This window comes from Odocoileus virginianus, chromosome 7 (genome assembly GCF_023699985.2).
Source record: "Odocoileus virginianus isolate 20LAN1187 ecotype Illinois chromosome 7, Ovbor_1.2, whole genome shotgun sequence".
Taxonomy (NCBI): Eukaryota; Metazoa; Chordata; class Mammalia; order Artiodactyla; family Cervidae; genus Odocoileus; species Odocoileus virginianus.
The window spans coordinates 32,375,833-32,394,084 of NC_069680.1; positions in this window are offsets into that span (position 1 = coordinate 32,375,833).

Consider the following 18,252-nt stretch of genomic DNA (forward strand, 5'->3'; position numbering starts at 1 on the left):
GCCGCGGCCCCGCGGCCCCGGGGAGGGGTGGGCACCCGGTCACTAGGCTCCCAATGCAGGGGCCACCTGGGGCGCGCGTTCACCCAGCTGCGCGCACAGCACTTCGCAGTCATTCCCGGAGGTGCTGCGTATCAGGGGTCCACGCCCCAAGTTCCCCACCACGTACTGGGACTTGTTCTCAGAGCTCAGACTGGGCTCCGGGGAACCGGCGCCGTCCAGGGCGGGTCCTGGGAGGGACGCCCTCGCACTGAGCATTTCCAGTTGGTGCTGGGACGCAGCCTGAACTCCTGTGTGTGAGGCCCAGCTGTGTGCCCGCGAGTGAACCCCTCCATGTAATCGGTGATCTGCTCCGCACACCCTGCGAGGCCCGCGTCTGAAGCTCACCGTCGCTGCAGCAGAAAGAAAGCGGTCAGGAAGAGGGGGTCGGTCCGTCAGGAGGCAGGCGGAGGCTGACGCAGGAGACAGAGGAAGAGGCGCAGGGTCTGGGCGTGGAGTCTGCGGTGCAGGGTCTGGGCGCGGGGTCTGGGTGTGGGGTCTGGACATGGGGTCTGGGATGTGGGGTCTGGGCGCAGGGTCTGGGCACGGGGTCTGGGCGCGGGGTGTGGGGTGTGGGGTCTGGGCACGGGGTCTGGGCATGGGGTCTTGGCGCAGGGTCTGGGCTGCGGGGTCTGGGTGTGGGGTCTGGGTTTGGGGTCTGGGCGCAGGGTCTGGGTGCAGGGTCTGGGTGTGGGGTCTGGGCACGGGGTCTGTGCTCAGGGTCTGGTGCACAGTCTGGGGTGCAGGGTCTGGGCGCAGGGTCTGGGCGCAGGGTCTGGGCGCCCCAGGGTCTGGGTGCAGTCTGGGTGCAGGGTCTGGGGTGCAGGGTCTGGCATGCCAGGGCAGGCAGCCCTCCTCAGGGGCCTTCTGCAGGTTCCAGCCACCCCATCAACCAGGCAGACCGGCTCCCACAGGAGACCAGGAGACTCAGATTGTCAAGGAGCCTTTGAAGAACAAAGATCTTTCTCAATATACAGAATTCCTAAGTTGCTAAGATAAATGGGGGGAGATTTGACATTTACTGCGCATAATTTAAAATTCAAAACGTCTCCCAGCAAAGGAAAATCACCAGATATTCTCAACTGCATGGTCTGGAGTCTGATCCTTCTGCTGACAGGAGGACTCCACGTCGCCTTAGATCTGCCTTAATTCTTATAATCTAAAGAACAAAAACCACATTGCAGAATATCATGAAGTTCATGTTACTTTTGAAAGGAAGTTATCCCCATTGTGAATTATTTCTTTAAAAGAAAAAAAACACTTAAAATGAGCAAGTGTTCTCAATTTTAAATATCTGATTCAGAGATGCCACCACATGACTGACGGTGTCCCGGACACTGAGAAACACACAGGTGCAGGTGGGTGTCTAATTTGGAGAGAGTTCTTTTTTTTTTCTCCACCAGGAAAATGTATGAAGTTTCTCCCAGACCCCGCTGCTCAGGGACACTCGGAGATGGAGGGTCCAATCACCTCACACCCATGACCTTGGTCTGTTGCTCCAGAAAACACAAAGGGCAGAGAAGCCCCTGAGTATTTCTGGACAAGACCACGGTGGGAAGTCCCCGGCGGTGTCTCTGCGTAGGCTGGTCTGACCCGGCTGCCCCCGGGTCACAGGGCGCAGGCGCTGGGCTCCGGCTCCACCCTTGGCCCGAGCTCATCCCCTGCCCGCAGGACTGGGGGCTCCCAGGCAGGTTAAGCTACAGGCTAGTGTTTCCTCCTATGAGCCTTTGTCATGGGCATCCTGAAAAAGTTAGAGACCAGAGGAAGAGAAGAGAGAAGCTGATTCCGGCTGTGAGCGGGATGCTGTGGGGGGGACGGGGGCAGAGACGGGTGTGAGCCCCTGACTCGGACAGAGGAAGGGCTCGGTGACCTCTGACCCACCGTGACATGCATGTCTCCCCCGATGTCCCATTTTCTGTAACTCGCCTGCGGTGTTGCCGCGATGCTGTGACACTCGGCCTGTCCTGTTGCCACAGGAAGCAGCTGGGCTGACCCAGGACTCACTCTCATCTGGGACACACCTGAACTCCCCAGAATCAGGATCAGTTATGACTGTGTCTCCCATCAGTCTGGACCACGAGACACATCATCTGCTAAACACAAACACGTCTGCTCCCGCCAGTCCCTGAGGGCACGGCCTGACGCACCTGCGTCCCCGCTCTGCCGGAGAGGGCCGGGTGGGGAACCCGAGAGAGGAGTCCACGCCCCAGACCCGGGAACTGCGAGTGTGACCTTGTTGGGGAAAAGGGCCTTTGCCGAAGGGATTACATTGCAGATCTAAGATGAGGTCATCCTGGCCCCCGAGTGACAAGTGTCCTTACCAAAGAGAGACAGAGGGAGATCAGACAGAATGGGGGGGGACGCATGTGATGACGGAGGCAGAGGCTGGGAGGATGCCCCACAGCCCAGGGACGCCGGGGCCACCACAGCCAGGGAGGCAGGAAGGACCCTCCCCTGGAGCCTTTGCAGGCAACACGGCCCTGCTCACACCCAACCTCGCGCCATGAGCACGCGGGTCAGTCGTGTGGAGCCCGTCCGGCTGTGGTCACTCCATACAACCGCCAAGGAAGTCCTGCGGTTGCCTCCTCTGGGCTTCGTCCTCACAGAATCTTTCAGCCACAGCCCAGACCTGCTCCTGCAGGTTCAGCCATTTGGCAACCTTCCCTTTGACTGTCTCCACTCTTCCTAAGTTAGGTGACGATGACCCTGCTTGCCTGGGGCTGTCCTGGTTCTAGCACTGAGAGTCCTGCCTCCTAGGAAAAGTAGGACAATAGGTCACAGTATCGTGAGGCTTCTCCAAAGTGGAGCCAGGAAGTGATGTGGATAGATAGGTAGGTAGATAGATAGATAGATAGAAGAAGACTCCTGTGAGTCCTTTGGACTCCGAGGAGATCCAACCAGTCCATCCTAAAGGAGATCAGTCTGGGTGTTCATTGGAAGGAGTGAGGTTGAAGCTGAAACTCCAGTACTTTGGCCACCTGATGCAAAGAGCTGACTCATTTGAAAAGACCCTGATGCTGGGAGGGATTGGAGGCAGGAGGAGAAGGGGACGACAGAGGATGACATGGCTGGATGGCATCACCAACTCAATGTACATGAGTTTGAGTAATCTCCGGGAGTTGGTGATGGACAGGGAGGCCCGGTGTGCTGTGATTCATGGGGTCGCAGAGTCAGACACGACAGAGTAACTGAACTGAACTGAACTGAGCCAGACAGACAGATAGCCATATGTGCATATATATATATATATATATATATATATATATATAACATGGCTTCCCTTGTGTTCAGCAGTCAAGAATCTGCCTGCAATTCAGGAGACTCAGGTTTGACCCCTGGGTTGGGAAGATCCCCTGGAGGAGGGCATGGCAACCCACTCCAGAATTCTTGCCAGGAAAATGCCATGGACAGAGGAGCTTGGCAGACTGAAGTCCATGAGGTCGCAGAGTTGGACACGACTGAAGTGCCTGAGCGCGCATGCGTGCACACGGATGTGTACACATATAGAGACTATGGAAGCTGAGGGCTGGGAAGCCGTAAGACCTGCGGTCTGAAGACCTGAGCCCCGGAAGAGCCAACGTTCCCAGTCAGAGGCAGGCCGAGACCAGCGTCCCCGCTTCAAGACCGGCAGGCGGAGAGGGCACAGCCTCCCGCACCCAGCCTGCATTCTGCTGCGTTCAGGCTCCGAGGGGCTGGCTGACAGCCGCCGCCCGCATCCCCACCCCTGCTCGGAAGGGACCTTTGCTCAGCCTGCCAACTCAGCATCAGCGTCTTCCATGAACGCCCTCACAGACACGGGAGCGTGGCTCAGCCGGCCCGGCCCGGCCGAGTGTCCAGGTGAACCTCAGCAGCGCCGCCCCCCGCATGCTCAGGGAACGTGTGTCCTTCCGAGCTCCTTCCAGCTGCTGGCGGCCTTCCGCCCCTTGAGGTTGGTGGGCTGTGGAACCACGGCTCTCCTCTGGGCTGGCGACTGTGTCTCAACTGGAAAACAACTGACGTTTAGCATGTTAAATGGCATTTAATCCCTTAACTCTGAATAAATCAAAGAAATTGTTTTTAAAAAATATAAGCATTCAGGGAAGAACAATTAACAGAGAAGGTTTCTCTATGATTTCTCCCAAACTTTTAAGACATAAATTCCTCTTTAGGCTTGGAGAAAAATTAGACATATGGTAAGTTATAAGTTATAATTTTACACATCTATTTTATTGAGATATAACTCACATACAATAAAAGGAACCCACTTGCAGTGTATGGTTCGGTGTTTGATGAGTTTCGACGGCTGCATGCACTTGTGTAATCTCTTCTCCAATAAGACTTGGAACATCTCCATCACCCTAGAAAGTTCTCTCTTGCTCTTTCCCAGTCAACCCCCTCCCTGCTCTGCAGCTACCACCCTTATCACTAGAGGGTTCTTAGCCTGTTGTATTTTTCAGCCTTTTGTATTGGAATCGCACTCATCTCACACACTAGTAAAGTAATGCTCAAAATTCTCCAAGCCAGGCTTCAGCAATACGTGAACTGTAAACTTCGAGATGTTCAAGCTGGTTTTAGAAAAGGCAGAGGAACCAGAGATCAAATTGCCAACATTCGCTGGCTCACTGAAAAAGCAAGAGAGTTCCAGAAAAACATCTATTTCTTCTTCATTGACTATGCCAAAGCCTTTGACTGTGTGGATCACAGTAAACTGTGGAAAATTCTGGAAGAGATGGGAATACCAGACCACCTGACCTACCTCTTGAGAAACTTGTATACAGGTCAGGAAGCAACAGTTAGAACTGGACATGGAACAACAGACTGGTTCCAAATAGGAAAATGAGTACGTCAAGGCTGTATATTGTCACCCTGCTTATTTAACTTATATGCAGAGTACATCATGAGAAACGCTGGGCTGGAAGAAGCACAAGATGGAATCAAGAAACCTGGGAGAAATGTCAATAACCTTATATGCAGATGATACCACCCTTATGGCAGAAAGTGAAGAAGAACTAAAGAGCCTCTTGATGAAAGTGAAAGAGGAGAGTGAAAAAGTTGGCTTAAAGCTCAACATCCAGAAAACTAAGATCATGGCTTCTGGTCCCATCAGTTCAGTTCAGTTCAGTCGCTCAGTCGTGTCTGACTCTTTGCAACCCCATGAATCGCAGCACGCCAGGTCTCCCTGTCCATCACCAACTCCCGGAGTCCACCCAAACCCATGCCCATCGAGTCAGTGATGCCATCCAGCCATCTCATCCTCTGTCGTCCCCTTCTCCTCCTGCCTCCAATCCCTCCCAGCATCAGGGTCTTTTCCAATGAGTCAGCTCTTCCCGTCAGGTGGCCAAGGTACTGGAGTTTCAGCTTCAGGATCAGTCCTTCAAATGAACACCCAGGACTGATCTCCTTTAGAATGGACTGGTTGGATCTTCTTGCAGTCCAAGGGACTCTCAAGAGTCTTCTCCAACACCACAGTTCAAAAGCATCAATTCTTCAGCACTCAGCTTTCTTTATAGTCCAATTCTCACATCCATACATGACCACTGGAAAAACCATAGCCCTGACTCGACAGATGTTTGTTGGCAAAGTAATGTCTCCACTTTTAAATATGCTATCCAGGTTGGTCATAACTTTCCTTCCAAGGAGTAAATGTCTTTTAATTTCATGGCTGCAATCACTATCTGCAGTGATTTTGGAGCCAAAAAAAAATAAGGTCTGACACTGTTTCCACTGTTTCCCCATCTATTTCCCATGAGGTTATGGGACCAGATGCCATGATCTTAGTTTTCTGAATGTTGAGCTTTAGGCCAACTCTTTCACCCTCCTCCTTCACTTTCATCAAGAGGCTTTTTAGTTCTTCTACACTTTCTGCCATAAGGGTGGTGTCATCTGTATATCTGAGGTTATTGATATTTCTCCCAGCAATCTTGATCCCAGCTTGTGCTTCTTCCAACCCAGCGTTTCTCATGATGTACTCTGCATATAAGTTAAATAAGCAGGGTGACAATATACAGCCTTGACATACTCATTTTCCCACTTGGAACCAGTCTGTTGTTCCATGTCCAGTTCTAACTGTTGCTTCCTGACCTGTATACAGGTTTCTCAAGAGGTAGGTCAGGTGATCTGGAATTCCCGTCTCTTTCAGAATTTTCCACAGTTTATTGTGATCCTCACAGTCAAAGGCTTTGGCATAGTCAGTAAAGCAGAAATAGATGTTTTCTGGAACTCTCTTGCTTTTTCAATGATCCAGTGGATGTTGGCAATTTGATCTCTGGTTCCTCTGCCTTTTCTAAAACCAGCTTGAACATCTGGAAGTTCACGGTTCACATATTGCTGAAGCCTGGCTTGGAGAATTTTGAGCATTACTTTACTAGCGTGTGAGATGAGTGCAATCATGAGGTAGTTTGATCATTCTTTGGCATTGCCTTTCTTTGGGATTGGAATGAAAACTGACCTTTTGCAGTCCTGTGGCCACTGCTGAGTTTTCCAAATTTGCTGGCATATTGAGTGCAGCACTTTCACAGCATCATCTTTCAGGATTTGAAATAGCTCAACTGGAATTCCATCACCTCCACTAGCTTTGTTCATAGTGATGCTTTCTAAGCCCAGTTGACTTCACATTCCAGGATGTCTGGCTCTAGATGAGTGATCACACGATCGTGATTATCTGGGTTGTGATCTTTTTTGTACAGTTCTTCTCTGAATTCTTGCCAACTCTTCTTAATATCTTCCACTTCTGGTCCCATCACTTCATGGGAAATAGATGGGGAAACAGTGGAAACAGTGACTGACTTTATTTTGGGGGGCTCCAAAATCACTGTAGATGGTGGTTGCAGCCTTGAAATTAAAATATGCTTACTCCTTGGAAGGAAGGTTATGACCAACCTAGATGGCATATTAAAAAGCAGAGACATTACCTTGCCAACAAAGGTTCATGTAGTCAAGGCTATGGTTTTTCCAGCAGTCATGTATGGATACGAGACTTGGACTATAGAGAAAGCTGAGTGCTGAAGAATTGATGCTTTTGAACTGTGATGTTGGACAAGACTCTTGAGAGTCCCTTGGACTGCAAGGAGATCCAACCAGTCCATCCTAAAGGAGATCAGTCCTGAGTGTTCATTGGAAGGACTGATGTTGAAGCTGAAACTCCAATATTTTGGCCACCTCATGCGAAGAGCTGACTCATTTGAAAAGACCCTGATGTTGAGAAAGATTGAAGGAGGAGAAGGGGACGACAGAGGATGAGATTGTTGGAAGGCATCACTGACTCAATGAACATGGGTTTGGGTGGACTCCAGGAGTTGGTGATGGACAGGGAGGCCTAGCGTGCTGGGGTTCATGGGGTCGAAAGAGTTGGACACGACTGAGCAATTGAACTGAACTGATAGCCAATTAACTGCAGGAAGAAATGGCAACCCACTCCGGTATTCTTGCCTAGAAAATTCCATGGACAGAGGAGCCTGGTGGGCTACAGACCACGGGGTCACAAGAGTCGGACACGACTAAGTGACTAAACAACAACAACAATTATAGCCAATTAACAAACAATGTCGTGATAGGTTCAGGTGAAAAGCGAAGGAATTCAGCCACACATAAACAGGTATCAGTTCTCTCCCAAACTCCCCTCCTGTCCAGGCTGCCGCACAACACTGAGCAGAGTCCCTGTAGGTTTCGCTGGTTTAGAACTTCAGGGTTCTCCAGGAGGAACAGAGCCAGCTGGATACATGAGACACGTTAAGAGACTCATCTTAAGGAAATAGCTCACTTGATCACAGGAGCTCGCACGTCTGAAATCCGCATGGCAGTCTGGAAACTCGCACGGCAGGGGATGTTGCAGTCTTGAGGCAGAATTTCTTCCCTGAGAAACCTCAGTATGTGTTCATAAAGTTTTCAACTGATGGGGTGAGGTCCACCTACATCACCAGGGGTCACCTTCTTCCCTTAAAGTCAGTTGATCCCAGGTGTTAACCACACCCACAAAATTCCTTCACAGTAACACCTAGATTCCCGTGTGACTTAATCCTGGTCCTATGCCCTAGTGAAGCAGATACAGAAGACCTGGATCATCCTGCAGACGGAATCACACTCATCTGCTCTTCTGTGTCTGGGTCCTTTCCTTCTGTGTAGTTTCTGAGTCATCCCTGTTTGTCTCAGTAGTAGGTTCCCTATTTATTAGTATTCTCTGGTATGAATACAGTAAGTTAGCTTCTAATACACACCAGGCATTTCACAATTTAGCCATGAGATTTACAAATAATAAAACAGGAAAACGGCTTTGTGATGCCCAGGGACTTGTAAACACCAGTTAGACTCCACCAGAGTAACCGGCTGGATATTTAAAGTTCACTGCATTATACAGCAGAATGGTTTAAAGTCTCTTAATATCAGCTGAAGCACAATGGGACACAAAGGAGGCGGCTCACCCCTTTCAGGAAAACGTTCGTTTTGTGTTGTGTTTGTTGATTTAGGATTTTAATTTAGTGGCAGCTAATTAACCAAAGAATACAGTCTAAACTAAAACTAATTCTCTTGTGGTCACTTCAAAAGATTTCTCTTCAGCATGCGTTAAAGCAACGGCACAGAGGAGAGTCTGAGAGTGAACTTGGGTTTCCACCTGCCCGGGCAAAGGTCGGCTGAACCTGTCAGTTGAAGAGGAGGCTACGGCCCGCTTCTCCTCTCCGTTCACAAAGGGCTGCTGCTCCTCACGGCCTTCTCTCTTCTCCGACTTCCCTTCAACCCTCTCACAGCAGGCCGCACCGGTCCCCCAGAGAGCCGGCTCCCGGGCCAGTGACAGCACGGCCACAGCCCCACGCCCTCCCTCGGAGCTCCTTCCGCCCTGTCTGGGCTCCCGGTCCTCCCACGCTCCTCCCGGGCTCTGATCTCAGTCCTCTCCTCCATCTGCCCTCCCTACTAGGGTGAGGGGCTCACCAGGCCCTTCTGGCTTGAAATGCCTCTACCTGCCAGGGCCTCCGGAGGCTACGCCTCCAGGGCCTCCTTCCCCAAGGCCCCAGGCCTGTGCCGGCACCCTTTGCGGCCACTCCACAAGTTCACGACCAGCCTCTCAATCAGCCTGCACACCTGCGCAGCCCGCCGCTGCCATGTCAGGGCCAGGAAATGCCCTCGTACCGGGCGCTCAGACCAAGGAGTGCAGTGTCCCTGAGTCCCTGCTCCCTCACACTGCACCTACTCCGCCGCAGCCCCAAGCGCTCCGCCTTCAAAATGCCCATCTCTGATATCTGACCAGTTCTCAAGTCCACGCCGTATAATCGCCACATCCACGGTGGCTCAACCCTCACCCCCTGCCTGACGGACCTTGGCTCCCTGCAGTGTAATCTCAGCAGCGCAGTCACAGTGGCCCTGTTACATGCCAAGTCATCCATGACCCTTCTCTGCTCATGGCCCCACAGCTTCCTATCTTGCCTGGACTCCATCCCACCTCCCGCACTCGCTCCTCCCAGGACAGCGAGGCTTGCTCCCTCATCCTCCTGAGGTCTTCTCGAGGCACCCCGTTTAAAACCACCACCCTCCCAACAGGCACTCCCGCGTGATCCTACCCCCTCTGATTTTCTGCCCAACTCCATCTGACCTACTACATGTTTTGCTATATTCCTGTTATTTTCTGTATCCCTAAACCAAGATGCATCCGCCTGCAACGCAGGAGACCCCAGTTAGATTCCTGGGTCAGGGAGATCTGCTGGAGAAGGGAGAGGCTACCCACTCCACTGTTCTTGGATTTCCCTTGTGTCTCAGCTGGTAAAGAATCTGCCTGCAATGCAGCAGCCCCTCAGTTCGATTCCTGGGTCGGGAAGATCTGCTGGAGAAGGGAGAGGCTACCCACTCCACTGTACTTGGACTTCCCTTGTGTCTCAGCTGGTAAAGAATCTGCCTGCAATGCAGCAGCCCCCCAGTTCGATTCCTGGGTCAGGGAGATCTGCTGGAGAAGGGAGAGGCCACTCCAGGATTCTTGGGCTTCCCTTGTGTCTCAGCTGGTAAAGAATCTGCCTGCAATGCAGGAGACCTGGGTTTGATCCGGGGGTTGGGAAGACACCCTGGAGAAGGGAAAGGCTACCCACTCCAGTATTCTGGCCTGGAGAATTCCATGGACCTTATAGTCCATGGGGTCACAAAGAGTCGGACACGACTGAGGGACCTTCACTCACTCAAACCAAGACGTGCCCTCCCTGAGGGCAGGCATTTGCTCTGTTTATCTTCGTGCCTTCTGGGACATCAGCAGTGTAGCACACAGCCTGAGCTAATCAAAAAGTACTATTTGCAGACAAATGCTCCTGATGTAGGAGGCCCATCTTCTAGCGGTGCCACGCGGTCATCACCAGCTTTACAATATCACTTAAAGTTATGATTTCGGACACATAAACCCCACAAATGAACAATCTCTGCGCAGGCCACAGAAACACACCCACGAATGAAGGAAGGCTGGGCCACGCTGCACCGCAACACCACTTCCCCAAGATCGTCCACTGACGGGGGCGTGGAGGCCGAAGGAACCCAGGCAGACCAGGCTGCCGTCAAAGGTGGACACCGACCCCCGGGCGCCAGAGCCGGGTGCGCGAGGAGTGAGCCAGCGGCCGGCAAGATGCCCTCAGGCGAGGGATGCCCCGGGTGGGCCAGGCGGGCCCGGGCCGTCTCGCGGCCTGCAAAGCTGCCCAGAGGGGCGGAGGGCCAGCAGCAGCCCCGCGGTGGACCTTCAGGGCAGCGCCAGGCTTCGAGGCCCGAGGCTGCACGCCAGCTCCAGCGCCCGCGGCGGCCCCGAGTCCTCGCTTCAGGGGAGCCTCCCGGCGGCCCCGCCCCCTCCAGGGCCTGAGGAGGCGGGGACAATGACGTCATCGCGCGGAGCGCCATTTTGGAAAGGGATAAAAATCCCGCGGCTGCGGCGGCCGGGCTGAGGTACTTGGGCGGCGGCGACGCTGCGGCCGCGGCGGGTGAGGGCCCCGCTGCGCGGGGACGGGAGCGCCTGAGGGGCGCGGGCGGGGACCGTGGGCTCACGCGCCCGGCGTTTCCGCGGGAGCCGGAGCCGGCGGATGCCCGGCGGGCGGCATCCACTTGCCGTGGTGCTTCTCGCAGGTCCAGGGGGCCGTGGACTGGACGGGCGGAAGGTGAGGGCGCGCACCTGGCGCCCCCGGGCGCTCGGAGTCCGGCCCGCCGCGGGGAGGCGGCCCCGGGATTACCTGAGGAGCCCAGGGTCAGCCTCAGAGCCCGAGGGCCCCCGGGTCACTCCGCTGCGGGCGGCTCCCCCTGCGCTGGGCCGATCGCTCCGGGCGTCCTGTCCGTCCCTCCCCCTGCTCCAGTGATGCGGTGTAAAGCTCCCACTCCAGGTCGCGCTGCTGGGCCTTAGGGTTGCTTGAAGCCGCGTGGTCTTTCCCTTAGTCCAGGCGCAGAGCTTTAGGGCGCGGGGCGCTTCCCGCCGCCTTGTGTGTCGTCTCAGACTCTCCCCTGGTGCGCAGGGGCGCGGTTTAACTGGAGTCGTGTAGTGACCGTGTTGTGTGCGACCACGTTTTTCAACCTAGGGAACCTTCAGTTCAGTCCAGTCACTCAGTCGCGTCCGACTCTGCGACCCCGTGGACTGCAGCACGCCAGGCCTCCCTGTCCATCACCAACTCCCGGAGCTTGCTCAAACTCATGTCCATCCAGTCGGTGATGCCATCCAACCACCTCATCCTCTGTCGTCCCCTTCTCCTCCCGCCTTCAGTCTTTCCCAGGGTCTTTTCAAATGAGTCATTTCTTCGCATCAGGTGGCCAGAGTATTGGAGCTTCAGCTTCATCATCAGTCCTTCCAATGAATATTCAGGACTGATCTTCCTTAGGATGGACTGGTTGGATCTCCTTACAGTCCAAGGGAGTCTTCTGCAACACCACAGTTCAAAAGCATCAATTCTTCGGCGCTCAGCTTTATTTATAGTCCAGCCTTTAGGTTTCTCTTTAAAAAGTGTGTGTCCTTCCGTGAAGTATACCTTCTTTGCCCCAAGGAACTAACAGCCTCTGTTCAGGTGTCCGGTCCCTTTCCTCCACCTCGGCCCCCTCCCATGACCTTCGGCTCAGTCCTTCTTCACTCTGCACCTCTCCGGGGTAGAGTGACATCTGGACATCCTTGGCCTGGGAGCGAAACAGTGCCTAGATCACTAAGCAGGTAAAACTGTGCTTGGGACGTTTGTGCAGATGTGTATGATTTGAGATCGAATTGTTTCTTTGTATTCATTTAACGCATTTTTCATTTGCAGTCTCAATTGGGTAACTTCAGCTTACTGAAAATTGCTTTTGGGAGTAAAGCAAAACCCGTTTGTTTATGGCTAGAGAGGTTGGAGGGCTTTCTGTCTGTCTTAACTTCTGGTTTCTTCCCTTTTTATAAGAAGGTTTAGTTGATAACCTGAGTGAATTAAAATTTAAGTCTAACAAAAACGGTCTGTTTTAAGTGTTGCTGTTATACTTTGAAAATGGTATTTTTACTTTTAAAAATCTTCACAAAAATATTTTGTTTTCTTAACTAAACTGACTTTTTTCCCAATTTTAAACCCCTACTTTAACTAAAATTTTGAATATATCTAAAAGGTTTATATTTGAGTTATCTATTTTCTTAGATCACTTTGTGGTAATTACCCACTTTCTTTTTGCTTGTTGCATGTGTTCAAAGCTTTCTGTTTTACTTCACATAACACTTTGGTTTCAGTGACCCTTCAGGGCTAACATTGATAACATTCATCATTTTATCAAGTAGCTGTGACACTGTTTGACTTGTATCATTATCGTGAAAGTCCGTGAGAAAGGAAGACAAAGTAGTGTGGTGATTGTTAAGCAACTAGAATTAAGAAGCCAAGTCGGTCCTGAAGCTGGTTGTGCCCAGACTCAATCTTGGTGAAGAAATGTTGATTGTTGTTGTTCAGAGCACGCTCGGCTTCTCTGTCCCTCACCATCTCCCAGAGTCTGCCCAAGTTCATATCCAATGAATCGGTGATGCCATCCAACCATCTCATCCTCTGTCGCCCTCTTCTCCTTCTGCCTTCAATCTTTCCCAGCATCAGGGTTTTTTCCAGTGAGTCAGCTGTTTGCATCAGGTGGCCAAAGTGTTGGAGCTTCTGCTTCAGCCCTTTCAAAGAGTATTCAGGATTGATTTCCTTTAAGATTGACTGGTTTGATCTCCCTGCTGTCCAAGGGACTCTCAAGAGACTTCTCCAGCACTAGAGTTCAAAAGCATCAATTCTTCGGTGCTTTGCCTTCTTTATTGTCCAGCTGTCATATCCATACGTGACAAATGGAATGACGTGTTGACTATACGGACCTTTGTTGGCCAAGTGGTAGCTTTGCTTTTTAACACACCATCTAGGTTTGTCATAGCTTTCCTGCGAAGAAGCAGTCCTTTTCTAATTTTCATGGCTGCAGTTACCATCTGTGGTGATTTTAGAGCCCAAGAGGAAATCTGTCACTGCTTTCACCTTTCCCCCTTCTATTTGCCGTGAAGTGATGGGGCCAGATGCCATGATCTCAGTTTTTTTTAATATTGAGTTTTAAATTGGCTTTTTCACTGCCTTCCTTCACACTCATCAAGAAGCTGTTTAGTTTCTCTTCACTTTCTGCCATTAGAGTGGTATTGTCCAAATATCTGAGGTTGTTGATATTTCTCCTGGCAATCTTGATTCCAGCTTGTAACTCATCCAGTCTGGCATTTTGCATGATGTGCTCTGCGTATAAGTTGAACAGGGTGACAGTAAACAGCCTTGTTTCTCCTTTCTCCAGTCAGTTCCACACAGGGTTCTAACTGTTGTGTCTCGACCCTCATACAGGTTTCTCAGGAGACAGGAAGATGGTCTGATATTCCCATCTCTTTAAGAGTTTTCCACAGTTTTTTATGATCCACACAGTCAAAGGCTGTAGTGGGTCAATGAAGTGAGACTCAACCTTGGTGAGGAAATGTTGATGAGAGATGATTAATGGCAGATTCGTAGTTTAAGGGAGTTATTGTGCACTGATCCTTGGACTTTTGGACTAGAGGTGCAGTGAATTTATTTATTCAGATTGTGGCTGGTGAGTGTTTTGTTCTACTCCAAGCTCTACTTTGAAGAGTCCTCTGGTAACCTGAGAGTATGGAGGCCATTCTGCTTTCTGCTGCCGTGGGGGATGAGAAGGGGAGACTGAGGTGGACCTCTCCTGCGCTGAGTACGGGCAGCGCTGAGTGAGCATGAAGGCGCGGGGTGGTGTGGGCTCCCCTGATTTCTGAAGGCTGAAGCATCAGTACAGTGGAGAGAAGCTTTTGATTTCCTTTTTGCTTTTGAAACTGTTAGTTTTGGGGGACACCTGAAGAAAGAATTATAATGTGTAAGATTTGATGGTGGCTTTTTTTTTTAAATAACAGGGTATTGTTTGTGGGTCAGGTCAGCCATCATGCTCCCCTCAGGCAGGGATAGAGGTGGACTCAAGAGGAGCTAGTCAGTGTCTGCTGCTGGTGACAAGATATGTGAGTGACAGTCACTGGTGGCCTGCCCTCTCTCCTTCCCCTACGACAAGCTGGCCCTCGTGGTAGGCATCACCCCTGAAGGTGGAGTAGGTGAGCAGGCGTCAAAGTAACAAAGCCGGGGGAGACTTCCAGAAGGAAGTGAGGAGAGCTGTCAGCTCCTGGTCCAGGTCCTTATGCCCTAGGGAAGTTGTTCAGAATGGTGGCAGGTTCTTCACATGTGGTGCTGACTCGCCGCCTCCCAGCACTGTCCCTTCCCTTAGGCCACTGTCACCGCAGCCGTCTTTTGCAGGTATCCCCCGTGTTACAGTTCTTCCCTTGTCCGGCTGCAGTACCCTGCGCTCTACTTAGAGCTGGAGGGCTCGGTGCCCCCTCCCCCACCCCACCACCTTATAAAGCCGAGTCCCCAGGCGTTTTTGGCCTCAAAGGCCGGTTTTGTGGAAAACAGTGTTTCTGCAGACCAGGGGTGGGGTGGGGTCAGGGTGAGCCAAGCGTGTTACATTTATTATGCACTTCATTTCTAACCTTGTGCCATCACTGGTCTGACGGGGGGTACCAGTCCACGACCTGGAGGGTGGGACCCCTGTTGTAGAAGACCCAACCCAGAGGTAAAGATGGCTAACAGTTGTTGAGTCTCTTATGTTCCAGAGTTTGCTTCAGGTGCCTTGTGTCCATTCATTCAGTCTTCACGCAGCCCTGGGAAAGAGGGGCTCTTCTTCTTCCCAGCTTTAGACAGGGAAGCCAAGGCACCGGGGCAGGTCACTTGGTCGGCAGGGTGGCCAGGCCAGGGTTTACAGCTGGCCGGCAAGCTCCAGAGCCCACGCCCGCTGGCCTGTGTCAGCAGCCATTTGTGGCCAGCACTGATGAAGCCCCCGCTGTGGGATGTGGCTGCCCCACTTTGGGATTGCCCTGTCCTTCAAAAGCCCAGGAGAGATCTCCCCACCAAGAATTGTAGAAAGTGACCTCTGAAAGAAAATGGAAATGAGAGGTCTTTAAAGGAGGTGCCTATCAAAACGCTGTGAGCTGGGTAACAAGGGATTCAGAGTGGCCATTCTCAAAGTCTGGGAGAATACGTGACACAGACACCTCAGGTGCCAAGATAGCCTCTCCCGCCCGCCCTCTCAGGACCACGGCTGTCCTGCAGGGGAGCTCTGGGTCTGCACTCAGCACATTCCTGATTTTCTGGAGGAACAGTGGGAAAGAGTCAGAGGAGGGGCCTGTCATGAACTGGTTCAGTTCAGTTTACTTGCTCAAGTCATGTCCAACTCTTTGTGACCCCGTGAACTGCAGCATGCCAGGCCTCCCTGTCCATCACCAACTCTCGGAGTCTACCCAAACCTGTGTCCATTGAGGCAGTGACGCCATCCAAACATCTCATCCTCTGTCGTCCCCTTCTCCTCCCATCTTCAATCTTTCCCAGCATCAGGGTCTTTTCAAATGAGTCAGCTCTTCGCATCAGGTGGCCAAAGTATTGGAGTTTCAGCTTCAACATCCGTCCTTCCAGTGAACACCCAGGACTGATCTCCTTTAGGATGGACTGGTTGGATCTCCTTGCAGTCCAAGGGAATCTCAAGAGTCTTGTCCAACATCACAGTTCAAAAGCATCAATGCTTTGGCACTCAGCTTTCTTTATAGTCCAACTTTCACATTCATACGTGACTAATGGAAAATCCATAGCCTTGATTACATAGATGTTTGTTGGCAAAATAATATCTCTGCTTTTTAATATGCTGTCCAGGTTGGTCATAACTTTTCTTCCAAGGAGCAAGGGTCTTTTAATTTCATGGCTGCAGTCACCATCTGCAGTGATTTTGGAGCCCCCAAAAATAAAGTCTCTCACTGTTTCCACTATTTCCCCATCCATTTCCCATTAAGTGATGGGACCGCATGCCATAATCTTAGTTTTCTGAACGTTGAGCTTTAAGCCAGCTTTTTCACTCTCCTCTTTCACTTTCATCAAGAGGCTCTTTAGTTCTTCACTTTCTGCCATAAGGGTGGTGTCATCTGCATATAAGGTTATTGACATTTCTCCTGGCAGTCTTGATTCCAGCATGTGCTTCCTCCAGCCCAGCATTTCTCATGATGTACTCTGCATATAAGTTAAATAAGCAGGGTGACAATATCCAGCCTGACGTACTCCTTTCCCTATTTGGAACCAGTCTGCTGTTCCATGTCCAGTTCTAACTGTTGCTTCCTGACCTGCATAAACATTTCTCAAGAGGTAGGTCAGGTGGTCTGGTATTCCCATCTCTTTCAGAATTTTCCACAGTTTATTGTGATCCACACAGTCAAAGGCTTTGGCATAGTCAGTAAAGCAGAAATAGATGCTTTTCTGGAACTCTTGCTTTTTTGATGATCCAGCAGATGTTGGCAATTTGATCTTTGGTTCCTCTGCCTTTTCTAAATCCAGCTTGAACATGTGGAAGTTCACGGTTCACATACTGTTGAAGCCTGACTTGGAGAATTTTGAGCATTACTTTACTAGCATGTGAGATGAGTGCAATTGTGCGGTAGTCTGAGCATTCTTTGGCATTGCCTTTCTTAGGGGTTGGAATGAAAACTGATCTTTTTCCAGTCCTGTGGCCACTGCTGAGTTTTCCAAATTTGTTGACATATTGAGCACAGCACTTTGACATCATCATATTTTAGGATTTGGAATAGCTCAACTGGAGTTCCATCAACTCTACTAGCTTTGTTTGTAGTGATGCTTCCTAAGGCCCACTTGATTTCACATTCCAGGATGTCTGACTCTAGGTGAGTGATCACACCATGATTGTCTGGGTCGTGAAGATCTTTTTTGTACAGTTCTGTGTATTCTTGCCACCTCTTCTTAATATCTTCTGCTTCTGTTAGGTCCATACCATTTCTGTCCTTTATTGTGCCCATCTTTGCATGAAATGTTCCCTTGGTATCTCTAATTTTCTTGAAGAGATCTCTAGTCTTTCCTATTCTATTGTTTTCCTCTATTTCTTTGCATTGATTGCTGAGGAAGGCTTTCTCATCTTGCCTTGCTATTCTTTGGAACTCTGCATTCAAACGGGTATATCCTTTTCTCCTTTGCTTTTCACTTCCCTTCTTTTCACAGCTATTTGTAAGGCCTCCTCAGAGAGCCATTTTGCTTTTTTGCATTTCTTTTTCTTGGGGATGGTCTTGATCCCTGTCTCCTGTACAATGTCATGAACCTTCATCCATATGAACATCAGTCCATAGTTCATCAGGCACCCTGTCTGTCAGATCTAGTCCCTTAAATCTATTTCTCACTTCCACTGTAAGTAATTTGATTTAGGTCATACCCGAATGGTCTAGTGGTTTTCTCCACTTTCTTCAATTTAAGTCTGAATTTGGCAGTAAGGAGTTCATGATCTGAGCCACAGTCAGCTCCCAGTCATGTTTTTGTTGACTGTATAGAGCTTTTCCATCTTTGGCTGCAAAGAATATAATCAATCAGATTTCGGTGTTGACCTTCTGGAGATGTCCATGTGTAGTCTTCTCTTGTGTTGTTGGAAGAGGGTGTTTGCTACGACCAGTGCATTCTCTTGGCAAAACTCTATGAACTGCTACCCAGATTTAAATAGTTTTTTGTATAATCTGTTTCTTAATCCATAATCTAATCTGTTCCTTTGAATTAGGCATTAATCTTTTTCTAAAGAAATAGTGCTTAACAAAATCTAAGGTTCATCTGCTAACCTCAATCTTGAGTCTGGGAAGTTGTATAAATCATATGGGTATCTGGGTAATCTGGTATGGCCACCCTTCATAAATGGGTTTGCATAGATATTATG